The sequence below is a fragment of the Balaenoptera acutorostrata genome, chromosome 3 (genome assembly GCF_949987535.1).
Source record: "Balaenoptera acutorostrata chromosome 3, mBalAcu1.1, whole genome shotgun sequence".
In the NCBI taxonomy this organism is placed as follows: domain Eukaryota; kingdom Metazoa; phylum Chordata; class Mammalia; order Artiodactyla; family Balaenopteridae; genus Balaenoptera; species Balaenoptera acutorostrata.
This window is the reverse complement of record NC_080066.1, coordinates 56,994,648-57,004,827: the sequence shown is the minus strand read 5'-3', so window position 1 is coordinate 57,004,827 and position 10,180 is coordinate 56,994,648. Positions and strand designations below refer to the sequence as shown.

At 54.7% G+C, this 10,180-nt stretch overlaps 4 non-coding genes across 4 annotated transcripts; all 4 read right to left on the bottom strand.

Moving 5' to 3' along the window:
* Positions 1 to 2,164: 2,164 nt before the first annotated feature.
* LOC114237553 (small nucleolar RNA SNORD116) lies at positions 2,165 to 2,256 on the bottom strand. The gene has a single exon (XR_003623085.2). It is a non-coding gene; the product is annotated as a small nucleolar RNA SNORD116 (small nucleolar RNA).
* Positions 2,257 to 4,665: 2,409 nt separating this feature from the next.
* Positions 4,666 to 4,757, bottom strand: LOC130707934 (small nucleolar RNA SNORD116). Its single transcript, XR_009007964.1, has one exon. It is a non-coding gene; the product is annotated as a small nucleolar RNA SNORD116 (small nucleolar RNA).
* Positions 4,758 to 5,145: 388 nt separating this feature from the next.
* LOC130707994 (small nucleolar RNA SNORD116) lies at positions 5,146 to 5,238 on the bottom strand. The gene has a single exon (XR_009008023.1). It is a non-coding gene; the product is annotated as a small nucleolar RNA SNORD116 (small nucleolar RNA).
* A 2,447-nt stretch (positions 5,239 to 7,685) lies between these two features.
* On the bottom strand, positions 7,686 to 7,777 carry LOC130707802 (small nucleolar RNA SNORD116). The gene has a single exon (XR_009007832.1). It is a non-coding gene; the product is annotated as a small nucleolar RNA SNORD116 (small nucleolar RNA).
* Between the last annotated feature and the right edge of the window lie 2,403 nt (positions 7,778 to 10,180).

Below are 10,180 nucleotides of genomic sequence, written 5' to 3'. Positions count from 1 at the left end.
CACTCTGACACTCTTTCGCCTCGCCTTGCCTCACCTTGCCACACTGTCCTCACCTCGCCAGGTGTCACGGACTATACAGAGGGCCACATGCTGCTGCAGGTGTTTGTTCCCTGGCACTCCACCACCTGCCTCAGGGTGACAGAACACAGGGATGTTTGAGAAAAGTGAAGGGGCACACAGAGGCAAAGGGTGATACCGCCCAGCGATGTGCACTATATCTCCCCTCAACATTTAATTTGCAGCCCATCATGTCTGTGTGTCCACAGCCAAACGTGAATGCATCGTGGCACAGATGCCTTCAGAGCACACGGGCATCAGCACAAAGAGCAGGGCCGTCCATCAACCCCCTGGTATGGGCCTTGAACTTCCCCGCCTGAGCCACCTCCCCGCCGACACAGCATAGGGATGTCATCCTGAACCGCTGAGACACCCTCAGGGGAACTGGGATTACTCAGCGGAAGAGCCACTGCCCTCTGGAGAACCAAACCAATCCTGGTGCATACGCTTCCACACAATGGACTCACCCTCAAGGGGAAATGTGATCCCTGAGATCTTCCACAAGGGAACGGCCCTTGGCCAAATGGGACGACCTCCAACAAAAGCAGCTTGTAGGGACCGGTGACAAAACGCACCAGAGGAACTCCTGGACTGAACAATGGAGATTCACCTGCAGCCATACTTCCTGGCCTGCTGCCAAGACTGGCAACCTACCCTTGGCCCACACACAAAGCTAATGGCATGGGAATCATTCTGACGCCCAATGTGGCGGGGCAAACCCTTGCAGCAATTGTGTAACTTGCAGTGGTGTCTGGTACTTTCACACTCTGGGCCCATCAGTGACGTGACATTGGGGAAACCCTGGGGCCCAGGTCCTCTACAAGCCACTTGTTACCCACAGCCATGCAACGACAAAACCCAGACAACAGCCTAGACACTTGAACTGGTATGACTTGTCTCCCCTTTGGCCAGGCTCGCCGGATACCACAGTCTCGGTGTACCAGCGGTGGCAGGAAAAATGACACCCACACCACACATCCTCTCCTGCCCTTAAACCTGTAGCCTTTCCTTGGCAGCCGACTCCCTTGTCTCTGCATGGTTGCGCCCAATGACCTCCGGGTACAGCTCCAATCCTCAGGGAACGCTATGACGGCCAGGTATAGAAACGATGCTTGGCTGTCCTCAGGAACACCTTCACATCTTCAACACAGGGGGAACGTGGCCAGACAGGGACAAAACACCCCAAGGCCTCCAAATCGGCCCCCATGAGAAGACACCATACTGTGCCATGAAGGCAACCATTCACTGGCACAAGGACCCGCCATGAAGCAAATCGACCAAGGAGAGGAAAGAGGCGGGACAGTCCACAACTGTGCTCCCGTATTCCCTCCCTACACGTGCCTCCAGATGCTCCTGAGGGAATCCCAAATGTGTTCTGGGAACCCCATGGCCACCGTCGATGTATCCACCCACCAATAAACCGGTGGGCTTAGCCAGCCATCTCACGTGTCTCTTTCACACGCCTTGCCTTACTCTCTCTCCACCAGGATCCCAACGTGTCACGGCAAGATGCCAGAGCCAACCCTCACCAAAGAAGCTTGCCGTGACCAAGTCTGACTAAGGCATTTTTCAGCCCCTTCACACAGCACGCACAAGCAGGACACAACCTGAGGAGGAGCCATCAGATTGGCCAAACTCCCAGGAACAGTGACCCATTTGATTTCTCCCCTCATCAGGAGAAACCTAAACTGCATCTGGTCTCCCACGCAGAACATGACAAAGAAGCCTGCCCTAGGCCTGGAATCCTCTTCTGACCCTGAGCCTACAAACGTCAGTTTCTTTGAGGCCACAAGGCAATGACCAGCAGGTGGGGGCAGCCTGTAGAAAACAAGTGCAGGCGGCAGAACCATCAATGGCTCATGCTTCCTCTCCTACCTGCATCCTAAACCGTGGCAGGGGACAGCAGTCCTGGCTAGATCAAGGAACCCAGAGACGGCACGCTGTCCCAAGCCTTCCCACCTGCATTGGCATCCCAGGCTCCTTTCCCAATGGCTCTTCTCCCCATGAGATGACCACAACCCTCAACTTGAACAACGTGGCTGTGGACACCCACGACCGCAAATGCAACGTGAACCTCTCCCTACTTTCCTTTTGGGAGCCACGTGCTGGACCTCAGTTCCAACGAGGAGACGGTAGGGATTTCTCACTCATTTTGTTCAGATTTCCAAGGAATGCATTTGTGGGAGTCATCATCGATCCAAGCACATGCTCGAACGGTGGACATGCAAAGTTGCAGATTCCACCACGGGACGGCCAGCGAGCTGAATCATATCAGCGTACAGAAGTGGCCAGAGCCGAGCCATGGGTCAGGAAATGCAGCCAGTTCTCAGGGCATCAAAGCTCGTGTTCCCCGAGAAAAGACCAGAAGGTGAGGGTGTAGCCCCGGTGCACACGTTCCTGTCGCCAAACCTTTAGGTTTAGCAAAGAAGTGTTGCTTACTGCAACAAGGGTTAAAGCAGGATCCTCATGGAATGCACGCCAACACCCCTCCGAGACTCCTTCGCCTGGCCTCGCCTTGCCACACCGTCCTCACTTCAACGGGTATCAGGGATTATACGGATGGCCCCAGGCTGCTGCTGGCATTCCTTCCCTGGCATTCCACCTGGCTCGGGGTGAGAGAACACACACATGCTTGAGGAGGGTGCCCGTGCGCACCGAGGGAAAGGGCGATACCACCCAGCGATGTGTGTTCTATCTCTCCTCAACATTTCATTTGCTGTCCATCTTGCCTGTGTGTCCACAACCAAACGTGAAAGCATTGTGTCACAGGTGCCTTCAGAGCGTGCGGCCATCAGGACAAAGAGTGCCGCTGACCAAGAACCCCCTGTTCTCGGACCATGAAATTCCTCTCCTGAGCCATCTGCCCTCCATCACAGCAAAAGGATGTCTTCCTGTTCCCCTGAGACACCCTCAGGACAACAGGGCCCCCTCAGCCTAAGAGCAAGTGCCCTCTATGGGAACAAACACGCCTTTGGCACTTATGATTAAACACAGTGGACATGCTCTCAAGGGGAGAGGTCTTCCATAAGGGAAGGGCCCTTGGCCGAATATGACGTCCTCCATCAAAAGCGGCGCGTAGGGACCCATGAAAAAGGGCACCTGAGGAACCCCTGGACTGATCAAGGGAGACTCACCAGCAGGTATACTTCCTCATCTCCTGCGAAGTCAGAGGAACTTCCCTAGGAACGCAACCAAAGCTAATGGCAAGGGAGCCATTCCAATGCCCAAAGTGGCGGGCCAAACCCTTGCAGCAATGGGTAACTTACTGTAGCACATTGCACATTTGCATTCTTCCCTTCAAGGACAAGGCCTTGGAGAAACCATGAGACCCAGGTCCTCCAGAACCAACGTGTCACCCACAGCCGTGCAATGAGAGAACGCATCCAACATCCTGCACCCTTGAACCGGCATGACTTCTCTGGCTTGAAGCCATGCACGCTGGAGATCACAGGCTCACAGCAGCAGAAGGTGGCAGGACAAAATGACCCCGGCAGCACACATTCACTCCAGCCCTTAAACCTGTAGCGTTTCCTTGGCAGCCAACTCCCTTCTTTCTGCATGGTTGGGCCCAAAGACCTCCGGGAAGAGCGCCAAACCTCAGGGAATGCTATGCCGACCTGGTATAGCAAGGACGCTGGGCTGTCCTAAGGAACACCTTAACATCCTCAACATAGGGGCAATGAGGCCACACAGGGACAAAACATCCCAACGGCTCCAAATCGGTCCCAGTGAGAAGACACCATCCTGTGCCGTGAAGGCACCATTCGCTGGAACAAGGATCCGCCGTGAAGCACATTGAGAAAGGAGAGGAAAAGGTTGGCATGGTCCACGAATGTGCACCTGTATTCCTTCTCTACACGGGACTCCAAATGCTCCTGAAGATATCCCAAAAGAGTTCCGGGAACCCTATGTCCACCGACCATCTATCCACCCAACAGTAAGCCTGTGGGCTTAGCCAACACTCTCACGTGTATTTCCCGCTCGCCTTGCCTTCCTCTCTCCACCAGGATCCAAACGAATCCACCCCTCACCTAAGTAGCTTGATATCCCCTGGATTTGCCTAAGGCATTTTCCAACCTCTCCCCACACAACACACAAGCAGGACACAACCCAAGGAGGCGCCATCAGCGTCGCCCAAATCCCGGGGACAGTGGCCCATTTCATTTCCCCCGACCATCAGGGCAAACCTAAACTATATCCCACCTCCCAAGCTGAACAGGACATAGAGGCCTGGCCTGGCCAGGACTCCTTCTCTGACCCTGAGGGCAGAGATTTCTGTTTCCTTGCGGGAACAAGGCAACGGCCTGAGCTTGAGGGTGGCCTGTAGATCTCAATGGCAAGCCAGAGGAGTACCAGTGGCTCACGCTTCCTTTCGCACCCGCACGCTGACCGCGGCAGGGGATAGCAGTTCTGGCTAGACTCAGGTGCCCAGAGACGTCAAGTTGTCCTTAGCCCTCCCATGTAGATGGACATCCCAGGCTCCTTTCCACATGGCTCTTTCTGCACGAGAAGCCCGCCACCCTCAACTTGAACAATGTTGCTGCGCACGCCCACAGTAGCAAATGCAACATGGACCTCTTCCTAATTTTCCTTTAGGAGCCACGTGCTGGATATCAGTTAGGATGAGAAGACGGTAGGTATTGCTCATTCATTTTGTTTAGATTTCCAAGGAATGCATTTATGGGAGTCATCACTGATCCACGCTCCTGCTCAAAGGCTGGACATGCAAAGTCGCGGACTGTCAGCAATCTCAATCCTCTCAGCAGTAGGGAGCGGCCAGACTCGAGCCACGGGGCAGGAAGTGCACCCAAGTCTCAGGGCATCGGAGCTCGGGTGCCCCAGGAAGAGCACAGAATGTGACGGTGTAGTCGCGCGGCACAAGTCTCCGTGGCCAAACATCTATGTTTCTTCAAAGAAGTTCCGTTTACCCCCACAAGGTTTCTACCAGGAACCTTGTCGAGCCAGAGGCGATGCCCTTCGATCACACAGAAAGCTATTGGCATTGGAGATATTCCAATGCCCAAACTGGCAGGGCAAACCCTTGCAGCAACTGGGTTACTTGCCCTGGCGCCTTCTATTTTCGCCCCCGGGCCCGTCAGTGACATGACCGCGGAGAAACCTGAGACCCATTCATTTGTTCAGAGTTCCAAGCAGTGCATTTATGGGAGTCATCATCAATCCACCTGCTCAAAGGCTGCACGTTCAAAGTCGCAGGCTCCACCACGGGGCAGCCACCGATCTCAAGCATGTCAGCAGTCAGGAGCGGCCAGAGCCGACCCACGGGGCTGCAAATGGATCTAAGGATCATGGCATCATATCTGGGGTGCCCCTGGAAGAGCCAAGAAGGTGAGGGTGTAGTCTCAGTGCACAAGTCCCCGTGGCCAAACATCTAGGTTTCTGCAAAGAAATTCCGCTCACCACCACAAGGTTGCTACTAGGATACTAAAGGACTTCACGCCAAAACCACTCTGACACTCTTTCGCCTCACCTTGCCTCACCTTGCCACACTGTCCTCACCTCCCTAGGTGTCACGGAGTATACAGAGGGCCACATGCTGCTGCAGGTGTTTGTTCCCTGGCACTCCACAACCTGCCTCAGGGTGACAGAACACAGGGATGTTTGAGAAAAGTGAAGGGGCGCACAGAGGGAAAGGGTGATACCGCCCAGCGATGTGCACTATATCTCCCCTCAACATTTAATTTGCAGCCCATCATGTCTGTGTGTCCACAGCCAAACGTGAATGCATCGTGGCACAGATGCCTTCAGAGCACACGGGCATCAGCACAAAGAGCAGGGCCGTCCATCAACCCCCTGGTATGGGCCTTGAACTTCCCCGCCTGAGCCACCTCCCCGCCGACACAGCATAGGGATGTCATCCTGAACCGCTGAGACACCCTCAGGGGAACTGGGATTACTCAGCGGAAGAGCCACTGCCCTCTGGAGAACCAAACCAATCCTGGTGCATACGCTTCCACACAATGGACTCACCCTCAAGGGGAAATGTGATCCCTGAGATCTTCCACAAGGGAACGGCCCTTGGCCAAATGGGACGACCTCCAACAAAAGCAGCTTGTAGGGACCGGTGACAAAACGCACCAGAGGAACTCCTGGACTGAACAATGGAGATTCACCTGCAGCCATACTTCCTGGCCTGCTGCCAAGACTGGCAACCTACCCTTGGCCCACACACAAAGCTAATGGCATGGGAATCATTCTGACGCCCAATGTGGCGGGGCAAACCCTTGCAGCAATTGTGTAACTTGCAGTGGTGTCTGGTACTTTCACACTCTGGGCCCATCAGTGACGTGACATTGGGGAAACCCTGGGGCCCAGGTCCTCTACAAGCCACTTGTTACCCACAGCCATGCAACGACAGAACCCAGACAACAGCCTAGACACTTGAACTGGTATGACTTGTCTCCCCTTTGGCCAGGCTCGCCGGATACCACAGTCTCGGTGTACCAGCGGTGGCAGGAAAAATGACACCCACACCACACATCCTCTCCTGCCCTTAAACCTGTAGCCTTTCCTTGGCAGCCGACTCCCTTGTCTCTGCATGGTTGCGCCCAATGACCTCCGGGTACAGCTCCAATCCTCAGGGAACGCTATGAGGGCCAGGTATAGAAACGATGCTTGGCTGTCCTCAGGAACACCTTCACATCTTCAACACAGGGGGAACGTGGCCAGACAGGGACAAAACACCCCAAGGCCTCCAAATCGGCCCCCATGAGAAGACACCATACTGTGCCATGAAGGCAACCATTCACTGGCACAAGGACCCGCCATGAAGCAAATCGACCAAGGAGAGGAAAGAGGCGGGACAGTCCACAACTGTGCTCCCGTATTCCCTCCCTACACGTGCCTCCAGATGCTCCTGAGGGAATCCCAAATGTGTTCTGGGAACCCCATGGCCACCGTCGATGTATCCACCCACCAATAAACCTGTGGGCTTAGCCAGCCATCTCACGTGTCTCTTTCACACGCCTTGCCTTACTCTCTCTCCACCAGGATCCCAACGTGTCACGGCAAGATGCCAGAGACACCCCTCACCAAAGAAGCTTGCCGTGACCAAGTCTGACTAAGGCATTTTTCAGCCCCTTCACACAGCACGCACAAGCAGGACACAACCTGAGGAGGAGCCATCAGATTGGCCAAACTCCCAGGAACAGTGACCCATTTGATTTCTCCCCTCATCAGGAGAAACCTAAACTGCATCTGGTCTCCCACGCAGAACATGACAAAGAAGCCTGCCCTAGGCCTGGAATCCTCTTCTGACCCTGAGCCTACAAACGTCAGTTTCTTTGAGGCCACAAGGCAATGACCAGCAGGTGGGGGCAGCCTGTAGAAAACAAGTGCAGGCGGCAGAACCATCAATGGCTCATGCTTCCTCTCCTACCTGCATCCTAAACCGTGGCAGGGGACAGCAGTCCTGGCTAGATCAAGGAACCCAGAGACGGCACGCTGTCCCAAGCCTTCCCACCTGCATTGGCATCCCAGGCTCCTTTCCCAATGGCTCTTCTCCCCATGAGATGACCACAACCCTCAACTTGAACAACGTGGCTGTGGACACCCACGACCGCAAATGCAACGTGAACCTCTCCCTACTTTCCTTTTGGGAGCCACGTGCTGGACCTCAGTTCCAACGAGGAGACGGTAGGGATTTCTCACTCATTTTGTTCAGATTTCCAAGGAATGCATTTGTGGGAGTCATCATCGATCCAAGCACATGCTCGAACGGTGGACATGCAAAGCTGCAGATTCCACCACGGGACGGCCAGCGAGCTGAATCATATCAGCGTACAGAAGTGGCCAGAGCCGAGCCATGGGTCAGGAAATGCAGCCAGTTCTCAGGGCATCAAAGCTCGTGTTCCCCGAGAAAAGACCAGAAGGTGAGGGTGTAGCCCCGGTGCACACGTTCCTGTCGCCAAACCTTTAGGTTTAGCAAAGAAGTGTCGCTTACCGCAACAAGGGTTAAAGCAGGATCCTCATGGAATGCACGCCAACACCCCTCCGAGACTCCTTCGCCTGGCCTCGCCTTGCCACACCGTCCTCACTTCAACGGGTATCAGGGATTATACGGATGGCCCCAGGCTGCTGCTGGCATTCCTTCCCTGGCATTCCACCTGGCTCGGGGTGAGAGAACACACACATGCTTGAGGAGGGTGCCCGTGCGCACCGAGGGAAAGGGCGATACCACCCAGCGATGTGTGTTCTATCTCTCCTCAACATTTCATTTGCTGTCCATCTTGCCTGTGTGTCCACAGCCAAACGTGAAAGCATTGTGTCACAGGTGCCTTCAGAGCGTGCGGCCATCAGGACAAAGAGTGCCGCTGACCAAGAACCCCCTGTTCTCGGACCATGAAATTCCTCTCCTGAGCCATCTGCCCTCCATCACAGCAAAAGGATGTCTTCTTGTTCCCCTGAGACACCCTCAGGACAACAGGGCCCCCTCAGCCTAAGAGCAAGTGCCCTCTATGGGAACAAACACGCCTTTGGCACTTATGATTAAACACAGTGGACATGCTCTCAAGGGGAGAGGTCTTCCATAAGGGAAGGGCCCTTGGCCGAATATGACGTCCTCCATCAAAAGCGGCGCGTAGGGACCCATGAAAAAGGGCACCTGAGGAACCCCTGGACTGATCAAGGGAGACTCACCAGCAGGTATACTTCCTCATCTCCTGCGAAGTCAGAGGAACTTCCCTAGGAACGCAACCAAAGCTAATGGCAAGGGAGCCATTCCAATGCCCAAAGTGGCGGGCCAAACCCTTGCAGCAATGGGTAACTTACTGTAGCACCTTGCACATTTGCATTCTTCCCTTCAAGGACAAGACCTTGGAGAAACCATGAGACCCAGGTCCTCCAGAACCAACGTGTCACCCACAGCCGTGCAATGAGAGAACGCATCCAACATCCTGCACCCTTGAACCGGCGTGACTTCTCTGGCTTGAAGCCATGCACGCTGGAGATCACAGGCTCACAGCAGCAGAAGGTGGCAGGACAAAATGACCCCGGCAGCACACATTCACTCCAGCCCTTAAACCTGTAGCGTTTCCTTGGCAGCCAACTCCCTTCTTTCTGCATGGTTGGGCCCAAAGACCTCCGGGAAGAGCGCCAAACCTCAGGGAATGCTATGCCGACCTGGTATAGCAAGGACGCTGGGCTGTCCTAAGGAACACATTAACATCCTCAACATAGGGGCAATGAGGCCACACAGGGACAAAACATCCCAACGGCTCCAAATCGGTCCCAGTGAGAAGACACCATCCTGTGCCGTGAAGGCATCATTCGCTGGAACAAGGATCCGCCGTGAAGCACATTGAGAAAGGAGAGGAAAAGGTTGGCATGGTCCACGAATGTGCACCTGTATTCCTTCTCTACACGGGACTCCAAATGCTCCTGAAGATATCCCAAAAGAGTTCCGGGAACCCTATGTCCACCGACCATCTATCCACCCAACAGTAAGCCTGTGGGCTTAGCCAACACTCTCACGTGTATTTCCCGCTCGCCTTGCCTTCCTCTCTCCACCAGGATCCAAACGAATCCACCCCTCACCTAAGTAGCTTGATATCCCCTGGATTTGCCTAAGGCATTTTCCAACCTCTCCCCACACAACACACAAGCAGGACACAACCCAAGGAGGCGCCATCAGCGTCGCCCAAATCCCGGGGACAGTGGCCCATTTCATTTCCCCTGACCATCAGGGCAAACCTAAACTATATCCCACCTCCCAAGCTGAACAGGACATAGAGGCCTGGCCTGGCCAGGACTCCTTCTCTGACCCTGAGTGCAGAGACTTCTGTTTCCTTGCGGGAACAAGGCAACGGCCTGAGCTTGAGGGTGGCCTGTAGATCTCAATGGCAAGCCAGAGGAGTACCAGTGGCTCACGCTTCCTTTCGCACCTGCACGCTGACCGCGGCAGGGGATAGCAGTTCTGGCTAGACTCAGGTGCCCAGAGACGTCAAGTTGTCCTTAGCCCTCCCATGTAGATGGACATCCCAGGCTCCTTTCCACATGGCTCTTTCTGCACGAGAAGCCCGCCACCCTCAACTTGAACAATGTTGCTGCGCACGCCCACAGTAGCAAATGCAACATGGACCTCTTCCTAATTTTCCTTTGGGAGCCA